Source organism: Mixophyes fleayi, chromosome 2, assembly GCF_038048845.1.
Source record: "Mixophyes fleayi isolate aMixFle1 chromosome 2, aMixFle1.hap1, whole genome shotgun sequence".
NCBI classification, from domain to species: Eukaryota; Metazoa; Chordata; class Amphibia; order Anura; family Limnodynastidae; genus Mixophyes; species Mixophyes fleayi.
In genome coordinates, this window is record NC_134403.1 from 69740936 (window position 1) to 69767681 (window position 26746).

General features: G+C 39.4%; 1 long non-coding RNA gene across 1 annotated transcript; it reads left to right on the top strand.

Moving 5' to 3' along the window:
- Positions 1-14835: 14835 nt before the first annotated feature.
- On the top strand, positions 14836-23280 carry LOC142140144 (uncharacterized). The gene is made up of 2 exons (XR_012688303.1): positions 14836-14980; positions 23152-23280. It is a non-coding gene; the product is annotated as an uncharacterized LOC142140144 (long non-coding RNA).
- Positions 23281-26746: the final 3466 nt, after the last annotated feature.

Genomic DNA, 26746 nt, shown 5'->3' on the forward strand with positions numbered 1-26746 from the left:
AGTGTTAACAATACTGCTAATGTCACGGGCATATTTATAATTGAAGATGTACATATTTTTTACTCCTTTGCCAAAATGCTGCATTTTTGAGAACCACAGTTAGTTGTATTGATAACATCAGTATATAGTGTAGGAGAGGTACAGGAAGCCTTTATAGGCCATCTGCAACCTTAAGTGACGATTTTGTTCATGTGCCGCCCACATACAGCAAATAATGTCTCCCCCCTCTAGGAACATTTGCCTGAAGCCGCTCACTAGAAGTTGTACTGGTTTTTCCACACAGCACCAGCACACTGCAATGCCATCCAAAGCACTGTATTGTAGACGTACATTACCCCTCCGGCACACACAGCTGTGGTACCAGCACACTGCGATGCTGTCCATAGCACTGAATTGTAGACGTACATTACCCCTCCGGCACACACAGCTGTGGTACCAGCCATACTTTTGTTTAACAAAAACTCCACTAAAAGTGGAATTGTTCCTTAAACAGAAAAACACAATACATTGATAGAAGGCTTCTGACATTTCTATAAATGTCACCCAGGAAGAGGACACTTAATAGAACAATAAAAAAAATTGCCCTATATCTGCTATGCACTTTCTCATGCGTCTTTATTGCTATTACAATAATATACCATATACTCTGTATTCTTACCAACAGTTGTTTCTATCTAGCACATAATTATAGAGTTCGTAAAGTTCTAAAACTCCTCTATGGTCATCTGCAGCACAAAACCGTGTTCACCCATACGTGACTTAGCTTCCTTATATACGTGGATCACCCATAAGTGACCTAGCTTCCTTATATACGTGGATCACCCATAAGTGACCTAGCTTCCTTATATACGTGGTTCACGCTGGTGGTTTACCCATACGTGACCTAGCTTCCTTATATGCGTGGTTCACGCTGGTGATTCACCAATACGTGACCTAGCTCCCTAATATGCGTGGTTCACCCATACGTGACCTAGCTTCCTTTATATGCGTGGTTCACGCTGGTGGTTCACCCATACGTGACCTAGCTTCCTTATATACGTGGTTCACGCTGGTGGTTCACCCATACGTGACCTAGCTTCCTTATATACGTGGTTCACGCTGGTGGTTTACCCATACGTGACCTAGCTTCCTTATATGCGTGGTTCACGCTGGTGGTTCACCCATACGTGACCTAGCTTCCTTATATGCGTAGTTCATGCTAGTAGTTCACCCATATGTGATCTAGCTTCCTTATATGCGTAGTTCGCGCTAGTGGTTCACCCATACGTGACCTAGCTTCCTTATATACGTAGTTCATGCTGGTGGTTCACCCATACGTGACCTAGCTTCCTTATATGCGTAGATCACGCTAGTGGTTCACCCATACGTGACCTAGCTTCCTTATATACGTAGTTCGCGCTGGTGGTTCACCCATAAGTGACCTAGCTTCCTTATATACGTGGCTCACGCTGGTGGTTCACCCATACGTGACCTAGCTTCCTTATATATGTGGTTCATGCTGGTGATTCACCCATACGTGACCTAGCTTCCTTATATGCGTGGTTCACGCTGGTGGTTCACCCATACGTGACCTAGCTTCCTTATATGCGTGGATCACCAATAAGTGACCTAGCTTCCTTATATACGTGGATCACCCATAAGTGACCTAGCTTCCTTATATGCGTGGTTCATGCTGGTGGTTCACCCATACGTGACCTAGCTTCCTTATATGCGTGGTTCACGCTGGTGGTTCACCCATACGTGACCTAGCTTCCTTATATGCGTGGATCACCAATAAGTGACCTAGCTTCCTTATATACGTGGATCACCCATAAGTGACCTAGCTTCCTTATATGCGTGGTTCACCCATACGTGACCTAGCTTCCTTATATGCGTGGTTCACCCATACGTGACCTAGCTTCCTTATATGCGTGGTTCACCCATACGTGACCTAGCTTCCTTATATGCGTGGTTCACCCATACGTGACCTAGCTTCCTTATATGCGTGGTTCACCCATATGTGACCTAACTTCCTTATATACGTGGTTCACACTGGTGGTTACAGGTGCACAGTAGCCGTGGCCACAACTGCCTTCATACCTCCCAATTGCCCATCTCCAATGAGCACAAATACTTTATCAGTGTAAGTGGTTGCGTTTGGCTAATTATCTCATTAAACAACTCCGCAATCTTTTAATGAACTTACTCACCTAAATAACATTTATACTGTAAAAAACGGTCAATAAATGATTTCTCTATTAACTGGACCCAATAGAAATGAGCTCATATTGGGGTAACTAAGTTGGGTTTTGTGTTTTACACATTACATGAAGAAGAAATATTCTTATGTTATGGATGTGACATGTATAACAGAAAGCACATAGATGTAGAATAATTGTGACCATTTACTGAGCTAATTTCTAGCATTTGTGGATCAACATACTCCTAGCATGATTCTGACTGGGGAGGTATGCTGGGACTTATAGTTCCATAAATGACACTTCGGGTTTCATCACAAAGCTGAAACATTCAAATGGGAAATATATTGAATAATAACTTTTTATGACCTTTAAATAATGTGTAACCATTCTTACTAGGGTATTACAGCACATCTCTTTCTCCCTAATTACTTTGTTTGTTATTTGTTAAACCAGACTTTTATTACATTTCAAGTAAAAAACAAAACAAAACAGTGTATAAAATAGTTTAAATGTTATGCAGACAATATGGGCTATTGAATCTCAGACAGTATGGAGTATTGAATCTCAGACAGTATGGGGTATTGAATCTCAGACAGTATGGGGTATTGAATCTCAGACAGTATGGGGTATTGAATCTCAGACAGTATGGAGTATTGCATCTCAGACAGTATGGAGTATTGCATCTCAGACAGTATGGGGTATTGAATCTCAGACAGTATGGGGTATTGAATCTCAGACAGTATGGGGTATTGAATCTCAGACAGTATGGGGTATTGAATCTCAGACAGTATGGGGTATTGAATCTCAGACAGTATGGGGTATTGAATCTCAGACAGTATGGAGTATTGAATCTCAGACAGTATGGGCTATTGAATCTCAGACAGTATGGGGTATTGAATCTCAGACAGTATGGAGTATTGAATCTCAGACAGTATGGGCTATTGAATCTCAGACAGTATGGGGTATTGAATCTGCTGTTTATTAGATTACTACCAGCATTAATGGGTGTTGGAAGCACAATCGGAAGATGATCTCGTCACAGGACGATAAGACATCTACTAATAAGATTTACCATGAAGCCCTATATTGATCCAAATGATCTTCATCAGATTATTACCAGGCGTCACAGTTGTTTTAGAGTCACACTTACTGCAATATCAGGCTATTATTGCAATGTGTGGCCGTCGTTAGATTGTAAGCCTTGCGAGCAAGGTCCCTACCACCTAATATCTCTGTGTTTATGTGTCTCATGTAATATGCTGATAATATATAAATATGTAAGATCTAATTCCATGACAATAAGATGAAGAGACAGCTGAGCTCACTAACAATATTTGAGTAGAATAAATTATACGTTTTCAAGGACGGCTAACAATGGTTTATTTGGGTGTAATTCTCCTTTCAAATCATGGGCAATTACTATTCAGCTTGGTTTGTTTAAATGTGCGAATAAAATCTCGTTACACTACAATACACACAACACTAAAGTATTACTACATATACATTAAATGTACAGAAAGCAATATCCCTGATAATTCTGTCTATGAAATATGATGATGTAACAAACACTCCATCCAAGCCCGTGCCTTTGTTAAGCATGACAACTAAAAGAACAGTTAGAAATCCTCTTTGTGGCTTCTTTATATTGTTAACTAAGGACATGATGCCCTCTGCTGTTTACTACAAGTACTGCAGATAAAGGGAAATGATCACTTTTATCAAGACTGATGTGATGTCCTTCCAAATAAATAAAAGGATATCAGCGTCTGCAGGAATAGGAATGCAGGTTATGTTTAAAGGATCATTAAATTGCACAGATTAATAATATATTCTGTGTATAAATACTAATTTGTACAAAATGTAGAATTACAAATGAAGATGGTAATTTCAAGTTTCTACAAGTATCAGTGTTGGTGCTATTGAATCAGTTTGTACAGGTCACACATCATTTTATAAAAGACTGTCAAACATAAACTGATAAAATGATAGCTCAAAATAGAACTATTGTCCCAATATCACAAGTTGTCTGAAGGACGACCGCAGACTCCTGTATTATTTACCAGTATAGACTATATCTGTGTATATTTCTTAGACCTCTGTAGTTATACATACCTGCCAACATTGCCAATTGTAAAATCCAGACCGGTACGTTAATGCCCCTTTCACTGTTACATCATGGTTCCAGAAATTGGAAATGTTGGCAGGAATATGACTTGTTACCAAATGAATGAAAGTATTTAGCCACTTTAACCATTATGTTAACATTTTTTAATTATTTTGGTACTACATGAATGTATCATTTATAAATATATACTTAGTTATTTTATTGTCTTACAGTGACTACCAGCTTCACATCTGACTCCTATATAGTCCGTAACTATTGCTTTATAAATGATATGTGTCAGTGTCTCACAGTATTTGTTTCTTTTATCATGAAAATAATTGTGGTTGTGACTGGCGCAGCCAATAAAAAAATATGGGAGGGAGGTTGGATATTTCCATTTTTGACTTCCCCATCAGCCATTTCCATCTAACTATGTAGGAGCACAATTCTGATGAAATAGTAGAACAGGGCGTATGCAGGATACAAAACATTTTTTTTAACAAATGCATATCTGTGACGTTACAAAATATGTCTAAAATCGACTTATTATGTCAATCCTAAATGTTTTATTTTTTTTTAAATAGATCCTACTTCGTAGCGGCGTCTCACAGAGGAGCAAAGTTCCAGCAATATAATTTTTTAGTTTTGCTTTTGTCCTGTCATGCCATGGAATCCCAGCCCATTCTACAATTGTAAGTACACTCCTCTACACTGCCAGCATTTGAAATGATTGCAGGTAACAATGAGTATTTTTGCATGAATCAAAATGTTAGAATATTCACATAAAGCTCAGCAGTTTTGGGTTTGCATTTGGGTTTAATTGCCATAAGACATTGTATTTTATGATTATTTAAACCCCAAACTCTGCAGAGCTCTATGTGCACCACAAACCACTTAAATCTAAACCACATAATAATACTGAATGGATGGTATTGTACAATTAGGTGCTAAACCGAAGGCGCTTATCTATACAGAGCTATTCAACAGTCCCATAAGAGGCAGAATCTAGAATGGAAGAGAGACCGGGGATTTGAGTATAAAAGTGTGACTGTATAATATAAATATTTTAGTATAATTTGATAAAAGACAATAGAATGCAGTAGGTGTTGTGGTCTCTACACTGTCAGACTCTAAATACATGTGCACTGTACTAGTGCTGTTTTAATTGACAGTAAGCGCAAAATGGCCGCTCTCCCGAGTAACATCTGTTTGGATGGTCAGATAATGACTCTGATCAGATCTGGTCAGATAAGGGCTAGTGGAACATTCAGTCTGCTACATATCACCATGTGTGGTCAGATTGAACACATACCTGGTCATTTGGTGCTCAGATTATCAGACTGGATTTGCCTATATCTAGGCATCTGAAGTAGTAAACTCTGTTAATCCAGATGACACTTTAGGGATGGCCTAGACACACAGTGACCAGAATACTGACATCTGGAATGTGTGCTAACAACTGGTACATTTAACAAAGCAATGATGGCGTACATGGGAGAGAGAGACAAATGCATACTAAAGTAGGTAGACATGTGACAGACACAGAAACTTTGAGATTACCGGATGTTTCCTTGCATGTCTAGTCTCTATTTTCTGAATAAAGGTAAAATGATTAGAAGACAACTACCTATGTTGATGGGCCCCTTCCCTCTAAGTCCCAGTATCCCAGCAGTCACATTGAGATTTATATAGGAGTGACACCACTTGCAGTTACTGTCTCCATATAGATATATCTCCTAGTTCCTGGACTACTGCAAGGGAGAGGACAAGACAAAGGATGAGGAGCAGATCTAAATGGAGCGATCATTGAGGACTGATGTTTATAAAGGAAATAAGAGGTCATGTAATAACTCCCCTGCATACTGAAGCACAATACGTGTGTGTTATGGGAGAGCAGAGTGTAGAAGTCGGGGATAGATCACCTTGAGATACAATGACGCTACTTTATATGTGAGGTCAGTGCTGGAGATACGGGAGTAAAGGACTAGACCTCTCACAGGGACTTCAGAGTTAAAAAATTGCTGAGAAGTTTGGACAAAATGTCTAGCTACACAAGAAACTTGGCAGCTTTGCTGTGATTCCGAAAATGCATATTGCATCCCATAACCGTGGATGAGGTCATGGAAATTAATTGGGAATGTCAGCTGAGATGTAATGATAAAGCAGAAAGAAGCTGAATTATAGCTCCCCATTATGCTTCTTGGGAGCAGTTAATAATCACTGTGACTCCCACTTCAACGTCAGGAACTTCCATAACTCAAGCCATCCCTACCTTTTGATTCTAGTGTGCTAGTGAGTGATCTCTGCCTATAAGCCATTGAGCCTCCATTAGTCCATAGCAATAATATATAGTTTGCAGCACTTTACATTGAATGCTACAAGCACACTGACACACTTCATTACTGAATACAGGAGTGGGCACCTTCATACAGTGCGTGTAAAGCAATGACCTATCATGTTGTATTGAAATGAATGGAAAACATGGCTTAATACAGCAATAGAACATGAGTTTTGTCTTTAGAACATACCGAATTTCTGTTATCAGACCTGTTTTAATAAATTAATTGGATTAAATTTACAATGAAATGTCTGTTTTTTTTTTTTTTAGAATAAATATTTTAATGTTCCCCATCAAAATATGGTCTTTATAGATTGAAAACACAAATGCAACCCCTTTTGGTAGAGGTCACGTCTTCATACTTCATATGGTAGAGGTCACTTGTGTTCCTGGACTCCTAATCCCTCCCGTCCCCACTTTCCCCAGACCAGTACCTATTCTTTTCTTCTTTTTCTTATCTGTACGTGTCTTCTTACCATTGTTCTTAGGCTTTTGTCTTTTTATTCTAGCTTATATTTAGCTGTAGTTAATCCTCCATCCCATGAAGTAAAGACAGTGAACACTCATATGTGTTTGATATAAAAGTTCTTGTTTGTAAGAGCAAAGTCTAGAGAGAAAACCATGGAACCAGATAGACAGGGTGTGGGCCGTGGGTGATGGTAAATGTGATGGTTAGAGGCATTGGTGAGGACAGAGAGCTTAGAGCAGTTGGAGTAAGCTTCTCTGAAAAGCTGGGTGTACAGTGACCTCTTAACGGGTGATAATCGGGTGGAGCGGAGTATAGAGTTCCTGAGAAGTGGTGCAGCTCTAGAGGTCTTGCAATGCAGGAACGTGCTAATAGAGAGGGACAGCTACAGGTCCTGGGATGAGAGACGTTTAAACCCTCACTAAACTCTCCCTTATCCACTATTCATTGTGACAGCAGAAATGATTTCCCCCTAATTCCAGAGACACAGACCTAGTTTCCCCAGTATAAAATTTTCAAATATACAATGTGATTCCCATCCTTGCAACATTTCATATGGCCAAAGAGAGACACTTAAGATTTTTATAACAGATTGTAAAAGGACACATTTTTATTGCATCCATAAGTCATGTTCGTACGTCAAAGCAGACTTATACTACATTGAATGGGAGCTCACTTTTTCACTGAGCAATACTTGCTATTTTACTATGCGTGTTTATTTTTTGACCATAAACTAAACACCCCATTAACTATGCTTTTTATCCCCATATTCTTCAGAAAGGATTGCACATCCTCCTATAAAGCTTCCTGTCTCATCCAGTGTTTATGTATATTAGTACGTACATTTTGTCAGCTGCCTTGAGTTTTAAGTCTGCTCCTGCTGCCAATTATATATCAGTGTGGCGATGCCGAGCACATCTGAAGTATGTAGATTTCAGGTGCGCAGTTCAGAGGTAGGAGGAGCATTGAAGAGGATCACATACCTGGTTATGGTACTATAACAAACATTTGATGATCTGTGCTCTGATTAATCCGTACACTGGGTTAACCTTTGTTTTTCCCCCTGATTCCAAGTATATTTTTTGAGATTTCATTTTCTGTCTCATTATTTTTTTTTAATCCACTCACCACTCAAGTAAGCTCATTCCCCCAAAGAATTCTGATGAGGGACTTGTACTCTTAATTTATAATTGCCATTTGGTCTGTGTCCTGCAGGTATTAGAGTGGTGACCCACCAGGTAAATTAAAACAAAACAAGAACAAGTTGTCAAAAGTCAGTCAGGGCAAACAGAAAGCGGGACCTGATTGGACAGCTCTCCTGGTGACACCATCAGGTGCTGTTTTAGTACACGCCCCCTGTAGATAAATATTTGCATCTTCCTGTGGTTGCCCAGAAGATGACAGGAGGCCAAGGATGGTTGTCCCACCAGATTCTTACCTGGGGATGAAGCTGGATAAGTGTAGGACCTCTATGTAGTGTGGGGTTTGTCTTTAACATGTACCAATAGCATTGATAAATGGTGTATATACTACTTTACTACGTCATTGATGTGCACAATAATGCAGTAAAGTACAGTTAGAAGGATAATAAAGTTATGATATTTATGTAGATCTGAACCATGAAAGGCGGAAAATATTTTCGTCACCATAATATAACATAAGAGTAATGTTCTGGAGAGTAAATTGTGTTACATGGCTGATTACAATAAGATATATTTACTTTTATCTTCTTTATAGAGGCTGCAGTGCTATTGTTCCATATGCACACAGGGGTTTGGGAGGGTTTTTCCTAATTAACATGTAATTATGGCCTTATGATATATGCTGTAAAATAAGTTGATTCATTCAACTCAAAAAAACAAACAATAGAAACATTTATCACTCGATCCACGTCCGTTATTCCATTTACTATGTGTAATATTGTGCCTTATATATAAATGACATGAAGCAGAATACAATATTTTCAGTAAATGTCTTCTAGAGTTTGGATATTTTTGACATCATTTTGTGCTCTCTCACATCGCTGTGGGTTATAATACAAAGCTCAGTCTTCAAACGTGGAGGATGTTAAACCTCTCTTATATGCTTGGCCACTAAGCAAATGCAAGGTTTGGCGGTGAGTCAGGCAGGCCCTGGAAAATGAAATGACGCCGTAAAACACAGGCTAGCGTTGCCTTGTGGCCAAACTGAGAGAAATATCATCAGCAAGAACAGAATGGGGAGGGGGAGTCAAATGGGTATACTGTATATAGGAGATGGGGCAGTTATTGGAAATACCCTGATGTTGATAGAAAGTGGGAAACATCTTGGCAAGCAAAATAACCGAAGAAAAGAACAGAGAGGGAGAGACGACGGGAGAGGCGCAGAGAGTGAGGAAATGGAGTCTAATAAAAATTCAGAACCCTGATGCCTCATGCTGTGTGCACCTGTCTGAGAGGAAGACAATGCTCCGTCTCCCCTCCCCCAGCCCTGAGAGCACAGTATTAAGCGTGCAGCTAAGCACGCATTGCCCTCATACAGAGGAAGCCTAAAAAGAGCACCGTTGTATTAACCACCTACAACGCACGGTATTCTTAATCACTTTACACCACTGGGGTTTGTGTAGGGCTGTACAGAATCATGTATTAGGCTTCAGACTAATCCAGATTAAAAATAGCCTGTCAATCAGCAAACCACACGTTCAAACACTACGTTACATACTACAATGAAGCAGAAGGAGCATTAATTATAAATTGTTATTTATAATTTAGCTCATAAAAGTGATAATTGTGTCTGACACACAAGAATTACTGTAAAAACTGCATCTGGATACAGTTGATCGACTCTGAAAAAATGTGGGAAAGCCCAAATCTTGTTTAAAATAAAAGCCCTTATGATTCCTGGTTAATGCTTTCCTAATATTGCCTTATACTAACTACTACATGGATCAAGGCTGCAGTTTGGCCACCTTTCTAAATAGCCTTGTATTGTGCTCAGTGGGAGGACAGTGCAGTGACAGATACACTAGTGAAAAATTGTGTTTGCACTGGATTGTAGAGTTTGTTTTTTTGTGTCCTATTTTTCATTGTTGTCTATGGTGAATAGCACACGGCAATCCGCATAAGAACCCTTATGTATTCATGTGTTCCTCTGGGTGAGCTCTTAAACTCATTACATGGTGTTTCTCCATGTACAGGATAGTGTTTGCTGTGCCTGAGGTTTGTCAAAGTGAAATGATCACTAGTGAAATGATCTGCTTATAAATATTGGACCAACCAACAAAACAGCTATACATCAGTACACATTACATAGATCCTTTTTTACAAGAACATAGAATGTTTGTTTGATTTTTGGCTTCAAAAATGCAGTGATGTTTTGAAGATACAGGCAATTCTGCTGGGCAGGGGCAAGGGGAACCCTATAAATAAAATAAGCTGTCTCAGGTATTTCTTCTGTTGGTAAAGCAGCCTTCTGGCCGGAGCATCACCCAAGCGGCACACATACAGATATTGGCACCTCCAAGTTGGTGCTGGCCCTCGTACAATGGTATGTGTGGTGGAGTTCAGCATAGAAAGGGGAAACCTACATCATCATCATTTATTTATATAGCGCCAGCAAATTCCGTAGCGCTGTACAATTGGGAACAAACACAGCAATAAAACAATACCGGGTAATACAGACAGACACAGAGGTAAGAGGGCCCTGCTCGCAGGCTTACAATCACCATCAACATAAAGCTACTGGCGGGCGTTCCAGTGGAAGCTGAGTGTTAGTATCGTCACACCACTGTACTAGTGGAGTTAAATCATTAATACTGCTAGCAAAATACTGTAGTGTGCTATTAAAAAAATCAAATACATCTCTACTGCCCCAACAGCAGCCTTCCAGCAAATAATATCGATTTCATATCAACTTGCAGCGTGAACATCCTTAGCCTCTTTTGATTTGGTGATTTATGTATTTTATCCACACGTATTTGTGATTTTATATAGTTATGGCATTTATTAGTTTAATGTATGCCCTTGTCAGCTGTAGCAGCTGATGCATAGGTCATCGCTGTGAAATAAGGTTATTTGTTCTTAGGGTGTTATCTATCTCTGGTTGGGATACCTTACTAATAAGGGAATTGCTTTGTCTAATTAAATTACAGGATAAATGATTGAGGCCCAGAAACTATACGATCAGTGGAAGTATATACCTGTTATTGCTACCAAGATATAGTAATGGTATAATGACATTGCAAAAAAAAAAAAAAGCAGTAAATATCATGCGCTAAGTTTTGGGATGGGGCACAAGGTTAATCTCCACAGTGTATCATGAATCTGCCTGTTGGTGTGTATTTAGAAATACAATCTCTGCCAGCGTATGGAGATGACAGCAGTTTCAAATGCTGCATGCCAACACATTTTAAATAATTTATCTCCTCACGTCGAACTCAAAGCAATATCTCGCCTCTCTGGTGTCCCTTTCCAAATATTCATTACATGCCCCAGAGTACTCTGGGTGATCCTTCCCATTCTATGGTAAACATTTTCAATCTGCTGGTGCAGAGTGTGATCACATGAACAGAAGCCCTTTTTAAAGAACTTCCTATTTTCCTTTATACTTTCATTCTTCTTTTTGTTATTTAATATCATGTGCTAAACCCATAACAACCCATCACATTTACTGGTACAACTGAGATATTGGTTACAGCATAGTTTTTTATATAGTGTCACGGTATTAAATAATCCACTGTGGCAGTGATGGGTAACAGGCTGGATTAGGGCCACGTGTGGCCCCCAGCTCCTTCCTTATTTAAATGCCTTCTGATATGTAATGTCACTCTTTATTATTGGGGCAGCACGGTGGTGAAGTCGTTAGCACTTCTGCCTCACAGCGCTGGGGTCATGAGTTCAATTCGCGACCATGGCCTTATCTGTGTGGAGTTTGTATGTTCTCCCTGTGTTTGCGTGGGTTTCCTCTGGGTGCTCCGGTTTCCTCCCACACGCCAAAAAAACATACTAGTAGGTTAATTGGCTGCTATAAAAAAAAATAAAAAATGACCCTAGTCTCTCTATCTCTATGTGTGTGTGTTAGGGAATTTAGACTGTAAGCTCCAAAGGGGCAGGGACTGATGTGAGTGAGTTCTCTGTAGGGCGCTGCGAAATCAGTGGCGCTATATAAATAAATGGTGATGATGATGATGATTATTACATGTATTGTTGTAACTTAGGGGGCATATTTAATAATCACAGCGTTTTGTACACGATCACTTATCGCAGTGATAAGAAATAAAAGATCGTAGCTATTTATCAAAATTATTGTTTGGGAATAGCAGTCACTGCTGTCCTTGCGAGCACACAAGAGGACCTATCTTGTATCTCCTCTATGGTCACTATCGCCAAGTGGCCACCTCTGCGATAGTGACCCGAGGGGAGAGCAGTAAGATGCGGTGAGGGATCTGTACATCCATCTACTGCTATTCTCTCCCCATAGGATTCAATGGCTAATGCCAGCATCAGATGGCGTTGGCCATCGGACACAAGTTTCTCGGAACTTGTAAAATCACGCAAAATAGCTGTCCCCATGGGGACTGCTTTGCGTTCGAAAACAGTGTGAAGTTATAAATAGAGGAGATACTTAAAATTGCAGTGGTCCAGTTTTCGGGACATTAGGAGCTTATTAAATAGGCCCCTTAATACTGAGGTTAAGAGTAATGTGCAGAGGTTACAGAGCATACTTGCCTACTCCCCCGGAATGTCCGGGAGACTCACGCATTTTGGGTGAGTCTCCCGGACTCACGGGAGAGTATGGCAAAATCCCGAATCTGGATAATTAGGGCAAAATACAGCGATTCTCCGGGAATCGCGGCATTTTGCCCCACTGTAAAATGGCGAGTTTGCGTCATGATGTCAAGGGAGGCGGGTCCAAAATGATGCAATTTTGGAGCCCCGCCCCCCGCATGCCCACCTCCCCCACGGCAGCTCCCGGAAGCAAGTAGCACAAAGTTGGTAAGTATGTTATAGAGGGCCTCCAATGCGGGCCCTGAAGTGTATGCCTATCACCATATTAAGGTATATTGTCAGCCCCTTCTGATGAAAAGTACAAATCGTATTATTGTAAACAGAATAAGTGATAAAAATACTGGCACCAAGTATAAAAATATTCCCTTAAAGAAGATGTTACCGTCTGCTGCGCATTAAGTGAGACTCGGAGGAGTGTGGCTGACCCGTTAAGATGAGTGTGTATACATCATTATTTATTGTCGCTAACTTGTTTATCCCTCCACAGCCACTGTAACCTGTGAATGTCTCTATAGCGTGTAAACCTCGAGGTCCCCTTAGTTTGTGGCCAGTGGTTACTGCTTTCTGAATGTGACCAAGAAGCACTGATGTAATACAGACAGAATAAACCTTGCTCTGTGCAGAGACCAGATGCAGTTGGTGACAATACACGATACCACAGAATACTGCAGCACATGGCAGCACATGGTAAACACTTTGCTCCACTGGACCTAGACACAGGAAACATTTCAGAGAACCGGGCAAGTTGCCCAGCAGAAAAACAAACATGCCACAAACGGACATTTTTCTGGGCAGTTCAGAAGTGAGAGTTGGATCTAAAACCAAAGCGATGCTCATTCCCAAAAAACAGACAGTAAAAGGACCTCATTTATAGGTAGGAGTAAATCTACCTGGTCGGTGTAACATTGCTCCTTGGTAAAACCATAGTACAGGAGGAACAAATTTAAATTGTGTGCACAGATTTAGAGTTGGGAGGGTGCGTGTTCTAACTCAACTCGGTGTAGCAGCGGTAAGCTGCTACATGTAGGCAGCATTTTCCCAGCATGCTAAAATAAAATTGCATTGCAACATAGTTTGTCCAGGTGAAAATGTGCATCCTTTATAGGGAATAGCTCCTAACTATTGGAGAACAGCCCCATCTCCAGCTCCGTCCAATCAAAGGACCTCCTGCTGGGGAAAAGATTTGCTGGATCTCATTGTTGAGAGCTTCCCCAGGGCTACTTAACAAATAACACCACAATCCTTATAAAATATTTTTAAGCATTTTGTTTTTCAACAAGCGGAACTGAAAGTCCAAATTCAGGCTTTCAATCCCACTGCGTATGCGTGAAACGCTCAGCTGAGTCACATGTACACACATCTCCTGTGACAGGCCAGAAAAAGCGGTAAGTCAAGCCTTACCTCTCCCGTCCAGCATCGCTCAGCTGCCATGGGGAGATTTTATTGCTAGATCATGGCGATAAGTGGTTTTTTTTGTTATCACTGAGATTAGCTGCAATAGAAACACCAGCCCTATCGCCATGTCTTAATAAATAGGCCCATAAATGAGGCAGCAAGAGTGAGCAAAGATATTTAGCATATATAAAGGCAGCTAAGAATGAAAGATAACAAATATAGTAAATTTCCGGTACTAAAGTAGATAAAGAGCAAATGCCATGAATAGTAACGACTGATACAGGCTCACAAGTAAATAACATACCCCAGCAAATTTATAATCCTGTTTTACAAAAAGAATTTTCTCTTTCCAATGCAGAATAACTAAGACTATAAGGATATTGGGGCAAGAGACTGTTAATTGTGAATCTCAATATACAGCTGCTTCTTTCAAAAAATACTGAAGTTCTCTTTCATAGAACCAAAACTCCCAGTTGTAATAGGCCTTACAGATCGCAAGAAACTTAACCTGGTAAAATATGTGATGAACGTTAAGGGAAATGAGCTACATCTGACAGTGAAGGAAAGTCAGGCGTGTCATACAGATGTTTTCAAAGGTTTGGGCTATTTGCCAGGATTATGCGTCATCAAACGGCAGCCTGGGTGATGACATACAGAGAAGAGTTCATAGAGCTTAGAGAGAAATGGAAAACTCTGTGCGTAACATTGAAGGTCTCAGACCCGTCAGAGTGGGTGAGTTTAATAGTAATTGGGAAAAATAATATGCTGAGAATCTGCATTGACCCAATAGACATGAACTGAGTTATAATAATAGATTACTATACACTATGAACATTTGGATGACGGCTCATATGAACTGGGAGGAGCAAAGTTATTCAGTTGTGTGATGCCCAGTCTGGATACTGCCAACTAGTGGTGGATGAAGAGTAGTAAATTAACCAATTTTACTAACACCTGCTGGGAGGTACAGAATTTTCACACGTTCCATTTGGAGCACCACCTGCACAGGAAATAATAATAATAACAACATGTACATGACACAATAGAAGGCCTACATGTGGTAGGTGTAATCAATTGTCCTAGAGCATGGGAAACACAAGGCAACCCAGCCTTCACTGCTGGAATGCTGCAGAGCTAGAGACGGTGTTAGTTACATTTAGCTATATGTCTTAATTTTCTAAAGGATCAGAACATGTTACTGCTCATTTGCTAACTTTATTGTAAACAGAGATATGAGATTCTAATGTGCAGGAAGATTCTGAGAAGAAAGAATGAGGAATGTTAAGTTTATCTGTGCCTGAAGAGGATACATTACATACAAGGCTAGGGAACGGTTCTCCCTCATGAAGCCAAGCCAGTAGCCTGAGTGTCATGAAACCAAAACAGATGAATTCTGCACAGATTGAGAAAGAAAGGTTGGCTATAGTAGTAGGATGTGAGATTACATTTATGGTCACAGAACAGTGGTTTAACAGACCACAAGCCCCTGGAACACATATTTCCAAACCACTGACTGCTGCTTTACCATGGCTGCAGAGGATGATGTTGTAAATACCGAAATATAACTTATCAGTGTAATAAAAACCGTGCAAAGATATTCCAATGGCAGACGCATTATCCAGGACATTTCCTACACAGAGAGGATGAACAGGAGGAACCAGATCTAGAGGAACGGCCACAGGACACCATCTAGGGGCAAATGCCAAACTGTAGCCCACACAAAAAGCAAGTGAAGGCGCTTGGGACTGATTGTCACAGGCAAATGGGTGAATACCTACCGGTGACAGGATTGTGACTGAGGCCTACATAGTGACAATAATACATCATGGTCCCTTGGGACAGTCTTGACCAGGAGATGTCACACATAGTGGACAAGAGGACATTCAGAAGTTTATAGCAAATAAAGAACCATTGATGTTTTGAACCATTGCATGTTTTAGCATCAGACTTGTTCACATGGAGGATACTTTCCTAATCACCATGCATACCACAGATATTGTGAAATGGTCTAGCAATCAGCAGGCGCAGGAATATCACATCTCCCAGCAAGAACTGGTATATGTTAGGAGTCTATAAAAGACAATTCAATACTCATAACAATAATATGGGGGCTTAGACACACAACCTCTAATCCATATTTCCAGCAATCTCACAATCTGGAGGAAAATTATGTCCACATTATAAAGAACATTCTCACAAAATGGAAAGAAATCGGGCAAATGTGGAAGAGTGTATGCACTCACTACCAGCAGTGTAGGCAGATCGCCATAGAGGAGTGCACAGAGGCACTGTCTTTTCAGCAGATGGTTATAACAGATGAAGAGCACAGATCTGAAGGTAAATCGTGTAGGTGTGTACTCATGAATCTGCATACTCATCGGGACTTTCGGTCATTGGTAATATTGTTACAGATATCACATCTACACTAATTTTATGTAGTGTGTACCCAGCTTAAGATACAGAACAGATCAGAATCATTGGCTACCAGCATCTGTGGAAAGGAAACCAGAAACTACATTTATCTTAAAACTCAAAAGACCAACTGGTAACCAGGAGAATCTCAGATTCATCTGAGAGCTAGAGAAACAGATGTGCCAACCATTTCTCCTCTATGCAGTGAAGACAAACAGTAATTGCCAGAAGAGAACACTTCTTACTCCAATAAAATAAGCTAGGATCAGGACAGTGTTAAAGAGGACATCAAGATCCTTTCCAAATTCAATCCAAGTATTTTCCATAAAGTAGCACAAGCTGACAACAGCACCTCTGCTGGTCAGGAATGTGCAAAGTATTCCTGTACAGGTAGGTTTCCCAAGCCCAGAAAATGGGAAGAGTTTATAGACTACTAAAAGTGGCACACACAACCACATAATAAACACAACACAAGCCTTAGTTCAAAGAATGGAGATGTAATATATCCCCATTGTTCTGTTCTTGCTAACGTGTTGGTAAAGTACATTTCTAGAGCCATTTTGTTTGCCAGTGGTGGCTGTAATATAGATATCTGACAAAGTAACACTTATACAGATAGAATTAAAGTTGTTCAGAGCAAAGGGACAAGCTGCAATCTGTTAGTATTCACATATCAATACAATGATGGACAGTGAAAAAGAACTGGTTCAGTATCACACTGAGAAAACCAGATCAGTATCACAGTCGTGAGAGAGTGATTCACAACTTACTGATAGACTGAATGTGGTCAGAGCTCTAGCCATCTGCTGGTGAGAAGGGGTATAACATGCTCTGCATCAATGCATGGCATTATGTTAAAGTCCCTGTTGCCAGCGCTCTGTCTGCCCCTGCTGAATTATGGGAAACACAGCATGGCCCCATAAAATGTTATGAAGACATCTGTAAAGGCAGAGGGATTTTATGAGCCATGATCTGTGCAGTGTGCTGTAAACCCAACCTTGCATGCTTCAGAGAATACCAGCATCTGCTCTCATCCATTCCTTAAAGGAGAATACTGTATGGTTTCCAAGAATAACCCCAATGCTAAAGCATCTTGATCATGTCCCTTTTTAGGTAGAAACTAGTCTTACATTCTCCTAAAACCTTCCTGTCCTATTTTGGTACCAACTATACTGTAATATATTTCTACTTTCTTCTCTATTCTGAAACAGACTGTACTGTTCACTTGCCAAACACAACCCGATCCTGCCGTATATCAGTGTCCAACTTGGTCAAACACATCCATGGACAAATTGGATGAGATCTATTAAACCTCAGCAGCTGGATCTGTCACTTTGACTGGGGCCAGTTAGTCTGGTGGCCATGTAGACAGAAGGAGAGTGGTCATCTCTCACCATATTTACCAACGTGCCCGATAATAGACTGTTTTGACTTTTATTGGCTTTTTAATATTGGCCTTATTTTCCCTTTATAACAGGTTTTTTGTCCATCTTAATAAACGCCAAATTCCTTGCTGTCCTATTCTGCGACAGGCAGAAGCAATATACTACAAATTATTTTCTGTCCTATTTTGTTACAGAGAATATCTCCAAAAAGACATTAATGAAATGTAAAAAAAAACACAGAGATGCGCTACTAAAATAGTGCATGAGCTGCATAAAAAACTTATCAGACTTCAAGAACTGAACAAGTAGAGCTTAGCGGAGAGAAGGTGGCAGAGGTGATCTAACAGAAACATTCAAATGTATCAGAAGTGTTAATAGAGTTCAGGAAGGCAGGGTTTGTTTTTACAAAAAATAAGAGGACTTTTCTTTATGGAGACCTCTTGTACATTATCGCATTCAGGTTCTGAAGTGTTATTGTCTTTTATATAAACTGCAATACAATACACTAGATGCAAAAAAAAAAAAAAGACCAGACAAATTAGAGAGAGGAAGATAAGGTGATGGGGATTCAACAGTAACATTATTAAATAAATGCATAAACATATTGTTAACACTTACAAAACATTAAGTAAACACAAGCAAAAGAAAAAAAAACCAGTGCCCAATAAAAACCTATCTAAAAAAAAAAAAAAATCAAGCACACAGACAGGGGCTGAATATATGGAATGAATATATATCCTAATTCTATAGGATCCCACCTGATAAATGTACCAGAGAGTATATAAAATGCACACAGATTTATTAAGGGCTAACTGGCAATATTAGGGGTTCACGTGATACTATTAAGTACTGATCAAATTTGAGCTTCCGTCCAAAGGAAGAACCAGACACAAAACATACCAGGAAAATGTGCCTCACACCATCACAGATCCCCCCAAACCCTTCAGTGTTGGAACTCTCAGGACTGTAGAGTTTAAGTTGTCACAACACGAGTACTGGTCTGTGTATACGGTGGAAGATGATAAATATGACCATATCGACTTCCTCCATTGTTCGGTAGTCCATTGTCTGTGCTCTTTGCACTGCTGAACTTGCAAACATACATTGGTGTTTTTTATGAATTTGAATGCTCGTGCCACAGGTACAGAAAGGTACAGACCGTTTCCTTGCACTTCATGAATGGATATCACGTTCCTGGAGTATGCAACTCCTACCACCGTTGCCCTTTGCTGATGGCGGTCTCCGCTCAGAGTCCCATGCTGACATCACCTCAGACACTGTTGCTAGTGACACATTGGGATCACTGGAGGACCTGCTATGTCATGCAGCCATACTAGCCACAATTATGGGCAGTCCAGTATTTCTATACATGGCCCTGACCCTGCTGGCATGTTGTCTGTTTAAATAACGCATAACCCCCACCTCTCTGGGCGCCATCCTAGGTACTTCCCACCTCTGACAGGACAACAAAATAGTAATTATAGTCAAGAGAGCAAATAATCTTGATGGGTTTCCATTACAGATACCTGGCTAATGTCTATTTGATGTAAAACTCCACAGCTAGGGTCAAATCTTGTTTAGATTAGTTTGGGGTTATGCAACAGACTTGTAAGAAAGCAAACTATGATCGTGACAGATAGATTTCCCACCCCAGATATAGTTATATTTGTTATTATTTAGTGAATTCAGGTTACAAAGTACTAGGTAGATGTTGTTTTCCCTTAATAAGGAGCATGTAGTCCAGAGATTGGCTGAAGAGAACATGAGTCTCAGCACTGCAGCTCCAACGTTGGTTCCTGGTACTACCTACAAGCTGACATGCAGGCACCTGTGTATCCTGGCTCCTCCACTCAGTTTCCTGCTTCTCAAGTGCTGTCCATATTAGATAGTGAGATCCTGTGACGTATCATATAATGTTGCTGAGGATTTTCTTATCCCAGGCCAGAGTATAGAGATACAGAAGAGAACTGAATCACATTTATTTTTGTCTCTGCAGGTTAATTGCACACTTGTATCAATACTCTAAGTTATATTTTCCCTTTAATTAAAAAATGACTGCCTTTATGGAGTAATATTCTACATTATGTAGTTGAGATATAGATTTTGTGACAGGAACAATATATTGACATTGAGTGAAAACATTTTTATTTTCTGTCAAAATCAGTATTGTGCATGACATTAAAGAATAGCTGTCAGTAAGCAGAAAAGACCTCATGACCTATGTGTAAAAACAGTCAAGCTCCCAGCACGACCAACCAACGTGCATACCCTCAATATGCTGGCGTGGTAGTAGCACCTATCCATAATGAGGCAACATGTATCTGCTGGATCAGACTGAAATGTTTTGTAGAAGTCTGGCTCTCTAGTTATTCCACCATGCCAGACATTCAAACATGGGACAGTTAAGATCTGTTATATATAGACACACATTTTCTTTCATTCATAGGGGCTTATTTAATTGATCCAGTAATATTGTTTAATGCTGCAGTTAAAGTAAAAAAAAAAACACCTCTGCATTTACTCTGAAAGCCGCTGCCGTTTTCAAGTTCTGAATAGTGCAATTCAATTCCAAAACTATAAATGCCTCCCCCGCTTGTGAATCATAGGTGAATGTGAATGTTATGGGAGGAGAGGGGAGCGCTTAACGCGGCCATGTTGAAGCTATAGCAAAAATCTTCGGCAACATCAAACTGTCATCTCAGGGCTTTCTGGTGATTCCCTTGTGACTTCATCGGATCTAAGTATTTAGCAATTGTTTGCAGTGAAAATTTCAATTGCATTACATTACACTACCCAATTTTTTTTATTATATTGTAATTACACTACAGTAATTTCCAGCTATATTCATACCAAAGTACCTCAAAACACCTTACTACAAACATATATACATAATAGAGTGGAGTTGTAATCTTTGGAAAAATATTTACATGCTTTATAATGTTTTTTTTCAGTTCTTTGTAATTTTATTAAAACAACCCAATACATTTTCAGATTTTTAATACATACTTTTTTATTTCATTACTTTTTGGGGGTTTACAATTTTTTACCCGGCCAAGAGAGGTGCGAGATAAAACTGTCTATTTGACAGTTTATATCGCTGGGTGAAAATACAATTGAATAGCCCCCTTTAGCTTTAGCCTGTATCTTAATATGAGGCTCAAACCCGCAGCGATACGTTACTTTCAGGAATAAAAACGGAATGTTAGATTTGCAATTGAATTGCGGGGAACATGATTGTGCTCCAAAATGACACAAAATAGCGTTACAATCATTTAACACTGTGTCATACTGTCAATTGAATCGGTCCCATAGATCGGTACAATGCCTCAGAAAATGTTCACATACATAATATCATAAAACATTATACACAGTTACTAACACTAAAACACTTAGCGGCATATTTATTAATAATCACAATTTTTGCCCATTCGCCACTATTTGCAGCGATAAGAGATACATTTTCAGAACGATTTATCATTATACCCATGACAGGACACTGCCTCCGAAAAGCGACTGTCCCGGCAAAGACTGTAAAAGATGAATAGATAGCTTTCACCGCTTGCAGACTTACGGCGCAAGTTTCTAAACATTTCTATCTTATTATACAATGAACTGGGGTTAATGAGCCTTATATCGAACATTTCGGGCTGCATTGAGAATGTGAAAGTTATGGTTGCAAATTCCGTTCAAAAATCATGCATTTCGGATGGCTAAGGAGGCTGGTTGTAAATGCACAAATTAATAACCATAAACGGCAATTTGTAAAATATAAACGAATATTAGGAGAGGAGGAACGTGCAGCCTGACGTCAGGGATCAGAGAAGACGTTCTCTTCTCTCCAACGGGGCTTTTCACGTGGTTCACAGCGGCTAACGTCATATCTGCAATATCTCTGACGCTCTTCATAAATAGTTCCAACGTTTATTTTTCCATAATCCTGTGAATACGCCCGTGTTTCATAAAAAGGCCCCATCATGTGATATGGGCGGACATCAGTATATCATTTAGGTGCCAAATAGGTATTTTAGGGAGTTTATACATATAGATTGATACATCAGACCTAAACGAAGGACAGTGTGGGAGAAATAAGGGACAGGGACATTTAGGCCCAAAAAGACAACTAAAAGGTATGCTTATATAAACATATATAGGTGACACTGTGTGTGTAGACATTTATTGTAGAGTGTTAATTTTAGAAAATCCCAGGATAAAACTGGACTCATATTAAAATAGTTTCATATGAATAAAAAGCTTTAAGAGATCTGACAACCAGGTCTGTTGGAAAATGTACTCCAATACAAACGTGCTGTGCTAGTAAGGCCTTTCTGTGACTGGCCTATAGTAAGGAGGTATGAAATATTACAGGCATCCACATGGCTTTGTGCCGGCTGTGGTCTACTGGCAAATTGGTATGGTTGCAAAATAATCTGTGCTTCAGTTTAGATTCTGTATTTGCTAAAAGAAAAAAAAACTGTGTATGTGGCTTCTGACAGTGAAAATACAAACATGGCTTACTACTTGTTTCATAATCTACATTCCTGAAACTTCAAGCACAGCGCCACACAGTGGCCAATCTGGATATTTTTCGTCAGAAAATGTTTTAAAATGATTAGAATTCTTTGTCTGTGTCTTATTAGCGAGCCCACGGGTCCTTCATTTTTTTTTATCCAGGACCCAAACTGTGTCCTTAAATAATTATTGTGAACTGTGATTCAATTTCAATTAATATTGTACTTCCTATTACTGTTCTGTTGTCTACAAATTAAGTTGAAAGGCAGTGAATAGGAATTTGGGTACAAGATGATTAATATTAATTATATAGTAGTAAACATTATGTTTGCAAAGTAAGGACCATCAGGATACACCCTAAGGTGACACTAAAGTAGAGTACCCATTATACACTGCACGCCGAGGAAATCGATACAATTCCGTTTCCAAAATGGGTGTAGGAAACCATAGTCCGCTTATACTTATGAATACTAAAATACTATTACATGCTAAAGATTTATAGTGACAAAAGACAATGGAGGTGATCTGAGCTACATTAGGTAAAATAAACTATTATTGTCTATGATTTTCTTACCTATATTTCTATTTATTTCTCAGGGAAGATGAGCTGTCCTTCTGCCCAGTGTTTTGCCAACACTACCTCAGATCCTGAGTCTCTGTCATATGTTATGTGAAATATACACATTAAATAGCGGAAGAGTTATTGTCCTTTTCCGCCAACTACAATCCCCAAAAGAATTTTCAATGACATGCTGAATTGGACGGACAACATGTTCTATAATACTGTGTCTGCTGGGACTGGGAGGAAAGAGATTCCGCAGGATGTGAGAATAGAGGTCTAGGAAGTGCGGTGTACTAGTTTTACCTTAGGGCAGGTTTCTATTTGTACTACGTGTAGTTTATTTTTAGCACCAGCTATTGCTGACTAGTTTGGTTTTAGGTACCACGCCGGGCACTGTGGTTGGGAAGCACTTAGGATTGTTCTGGTTAGGGACCTTTTAACTGTTGTGCCATAAATTGTTTTAATAATGCAGTACTTATTTAAACATCATACAATCCTATACACTACAATTACTACGACAACAGGGTAAACCTGAAACAGAAGTTAAATACGAAGATATCGTCATGAAACTGCAATATGTGTCATGGCCAAGTGGAGGTTATCTGGTCTACCCTTTAACTTTGCAAATGTCTCACGCTTATTTAACACAGAAGACCCAGTGCCATATGGGATAAATAATAAAATAGGTGTATAAGACAACATGTCACCATGCAGTGCTAACACTTTGTTACTTTGTATTTATTTAAAGCTCGCTACCATATATTTTAACTCACTTTATGCACATACACGCACATTTTCTCCTTAAACCATATTTACTGCTCTCCGGTGCTCATATCTAGCTCAGCATTTATTTTTGTGCTATGAATGTTTTTGTTTTCGCTTTTTACATATAATCTTTATGTAGCTTTTTAGATTTATTCCATATGGGGTTCATATATGTTGTTTTAAAGCTCTGTAAAGATACATATTTTGCACTGAAACAGATTAAGATCACTAACACTATTTTTTACATTTTGTTGTCACAGATTCGAAATTTCAAATAGTTTGAGGGAATTTTTGGCACTGACCAGCAAATCGATTCCATGTGAAATCAAAGTGATCCTTCCAAAAAATACTAATCATGACAAACTGAAGTTAGTCAGTTAAGTACTTAAATAAATAAATAATTAAATAAATTAAATAGTTAGATGCTCCACTCTGAGCCACTTTTGCTCCTCTTGTATCAGCTGTGCCCTCATCCACTTAGAATGTAAGCTCTCTAATGAGCAGGGTCCTCCATTCCCTTTGTTTTCATGTCTGCGTTTATTTTGTCTGCCTTGTATGTCCCTTTTCTATGTACGTACCGTTTTCCCTATTGAACGGCGCTGCGGAGCACTGTGGTGCCTTACAAATCTGCGATAATAATAATAAATAAGTATACATACCCCATTGCAATTTCAAGCTCAGATTTGCACAGGTATAATACATTACATCAAAGGTAAAACAGTTTTTGTTCTGTGTAAGAAATTAGTGGATTACTGGTTATCAATTATTTGTAAATATTTGTCTCTCTGTGAGGTCTTTCAGCATAGTAGAGGATTTTTACAAAAAAAAGGAAGATGAAAGAGTGCCCCATCCCGTCCCAGGGTTCAGTGTTAATAGAGACATATCTGAAAATGCTATAATTACCAAAGGTGATTCAGCAAAGTATTGACCAAAAAACACATGAATACATATTAAATTATTTACACTTGATTAATGTATGGTTTTTGTGTGTGTATATATATATATATATATATATATATATATATATATATATATATATAGTGACACCATGTACCAGTGTTTATTAATACTGAGCTGCCTATAAATTACAATAAAATGCAACGTAGATGGTATGAACAATCCAAGAGCCAATCAGAAATGTTTAGGAGTTTTTGAGGATCTAGAAATCAAACCTAACAGGGACAATTTCAAATAAAAGAGGGGCAGGAAAAATTAGACACAGAAACAGAGGGAGTGTGATTGGCGTGTCATAATGTAAAGGTTTCAGGACATCTGTGTACATTGCTAAACCGGTTTATGACATGCACTTTTTGACCACCTGGTGGTGCTGTTGCACAGCTCAAGAGTTGCATTTGATTTTTCTTGTCTGTGGAGCCGAACAAGGTCTTCATTCTATTAATTTCTGCAGCTTCCTCTTTTTCTAAATACTGGACTCTCAGTATTTAAAGAACTCAGATGTAGATGTACTTGTATTTAGTAGTTTCTTTAATGAAAAAAGCCTTAAGTAATCAGTATAATTTACAGAGAATGCTCTCATAAGGGAGTGATTTCCTTTTTATTGGTGTTGGATCTAATCAGTCAGTTCACCTGTAAGAGTCCGTTTACCAGTTTATGAGCTCATCAGCTGGAGAAAATAAAAGACACTGAAAGTTCTGTGTGTGCAATTCCCTCTACTTTATTGTTTACAAATTCACATACTTATAACACTCTGGTTACACAAAATCACGTACTTCAGCAAACTACGCCCCTAACTGTCTTATCTTCATCTTAACCACTCATTGTGCATGATTTTGTTACACCGACCTTGCTACATTCTCACAGGAATTCTCCCAAGGGAGGTGGTGGTTTATCTCCTGTCTGCCATATCCAAGGTCATGGGCACAGCTTCTTGCAAACAACAAAATAATAATGAATAACTTCTACAAACTACCTGCATTTAAGCTGTCTTTAAGCTGTACAAGGACAAAATGGCTGACAGGTAACAAGATGGCGTCAGCTCAGCAAAATCACATTTCTCATTTTCCATCTTTTTATTCATTATTTACTCTATACTACCTATCAGAAATCACATTCTCGCTGTCGCTTACAAAGGGTACTTATACACATACACCCTTCTAACAGAACATATGCATAGGGATGCCTAAAACTGGATACATAGAACAACCCATCCACCACCAATAGCAAATCCATGATCCCTCTTCTAGCTGATATTAATAGATGGTCAATGAATCGACAGATTTAAAGGGAAGCCAAAAACATGTGCAATACCCTAGAGAGTTAGTTGTGCTGCTGTGGGGATCGTGATCGCGCCACAATATAGTAAAAGAAAAACTACACTTTGCAGCTGCTTGTAATTTTGTGAGAAATGCAGGTGTAGCTCAGTCACGAAAGAAAGTGAGGCCACAAAAAGAAGCAGTTTTCACAGTTGGAGAGGCCGTTGAGAAGAGGCAGGAGGAGAGTGAAAGGCTGGTTAGATGCGGAGAACTAAGTGTGCAGATCGGTGAGAAAGAGACACGTAACTGGTGACAAGGAAAGAGACAAGGGTCTTATGAAGAAAACAGCTGCTTAGGACTGAAGAACTGATGAGTAATTGCTGAGGGGAATAATCGCGGATGACAAGGCAGCACATTGATGACAGATAAGTAATTCCAGTAGCAAAGACGGGTCATCTAAATAGGAGTGCGTGACATACATGCACATTTAAAGAGAGAATCATCCTCCAGATATTGTAAAGACTAAATCTGTAAAAGGTAATCAGTTCCCGACAGCCCAGGTACTTACCCAATTTTGAGGGACAACTATGGGAAACCCCATACACCACACTAAGAAGCCTGTGGTCCCACCATGCCGTACGAACCCCTCAGA